Source organism: Calidris pugnax, unplaced genomic scaffold (assembly GCF_001431845.1).
Source record: "Calidris pugnax isolate Ruff unplaced genomic scaffold, ASM143184v1 scaffold456, whole genome shotgun sequence".
In the NCBI taxonomy this organism is placed as follows: domain Eukaryota; kingdom Metazoa; phylum Chordata; class Aves; order Charadriiformes; family Scolopacidae; genus Calidris; species Calidris pugnax.
This window is the reverse complement of record NW_015091159.1, coordinates 12657-14368: the sequence shown is the minus strand read 5'-3', so window position 1 is coordinate 14368 and position 1712 is coordinate 12657.

The following is a 1712-nucleotide window of genomic DNA, read 5'->3' as shown; positions in this document are numbered from 1 at the left end:
CCCGGGGGACCCCAAAAATGCTTGGAGGGGGGGGGACACCCCAAAATCCCCTTGAAATGTCCTGGAAAGCCTTGGGGGGGGGCGCAATGGCCACTGAGAAACCCCAAAATTAATTGAAGGGACCCCAAAAATGCCCTGAAAAGGCTCGGGGGGGGGAAGGGGGGGGCAAAATATCTCCTTGGGGTACCCCCAAAAATGCACCAAGGGACCCCAAAAGCCTTTGTGGGGCAAACCCCGCTGTGGGGGGACCCCAAAATCTCTCTCAGGAGGTCAGTTCACCCTGGGACACCCCAAAATACATCAGGAGACCCCAAAACTCTCCTGGGGGGTGGCAGAACCCCCCCAGGAGACCCCAAAATAGATCAAGGGACCCCAAATCTCTCCTGGGGGTGACAGAACCCCCCCAGGAGACCCCAAAATACACCAGGGGACCCCAAAATACACCAGGGAACCCCCAAATCTCTCCTGGGGGGTGGCAGAACCCCCCCAGGAGACCCCAAAATACACCAGGGGACCCCAAAATACACCAGGGGACCCCAAAACTCTCCTGGAGGAGTGGCAGAACCCCCCCCAGGCCCCCCCCAGGACCCCAAATCTGTCCGGGGGGGGTGACAGAACCCCCCCAGGAAACCCCAAAACCCTCCTGGGGGGTGGCAGAGCCACTCAGGAGACCCCAAATCTCCAGGAGACCCCAAAATACACCAGAGGACCCCAAATCTCTCCTGGGGGGTGGCAGAACCCCCCCCAGGAGACCCCCAAATCTCCAGGAGACCCCAAAATACACCAGGGGACCCCAAAATACACCAGTGGACCCCAAATCTCTCCTGGGGGTGGCAGAACCCCCCCAGGAGACCCCAAAATACACCAGGGGACCCCAAAATACACCAGTGGACCCCAAATCTCTCCTGGGGGTGGCAGAACCCCCCCAGGAGACCCCAAAATACACCAGGGGACCCCAAAATACACCAGTGGACCCCAAATCTCTCCTGGGGGTGGCAGAACCCCCCCAGGAGACCCCAAAATACACCAGGGGACCCCAAAATACACCAGTGGACCCCAAATCTCTCCTGGGGGTGGCAGAACCCCCCCAGGAGACCCCAAAATACACCAGGGGACCCCAAAATACACCAGTGGACCCCAAATCTCTCCTGGGGGTGGCAGAACCCCCCCAGGAGACCCCAAAATGCCCCCCAAGACCCCCACAGACCCTCCTGGATGTTGGGGGGCAACCCCAAACCCCCTGTGTGGGGCAAACTCCGCTGTGGGGGGACCCCAAAATCTCTCTTAGGAGATCAGTTCCCCCTGGGACACCCCAAAATACACCAGGGGACCCCCAAATCTCTTCTGGGGGGTGGCAGAACCCCCCCAGGAGACCCCAAAATACACCAGGGGACCCCCAAATCTCTTCTGGGGGGTGGCAGAACCCCCCCAGGAGACCCCAAAATACACCAGGGGACCCCCAAATCTCTTCTGGGGGGTGGCAGAACCCCCCCAGGAGACCCCAAAATACACCAGGGGACCCCCAAATCTCTTCTGGGGGGTGGCAGAACCCCCCCAGGAGACCCCAAAATACACCAGGGGACCCCAAATCTGTCCGGGGGGGGTGACAGAACCCCCCCAGGAAACCCCAAAACCCTCCTGGGGGGTGGCAGAGCCACTCAGGAGACCCCAAATCTCCAGGAGACCCCAAAATACACCAGAGGACCCCAAAT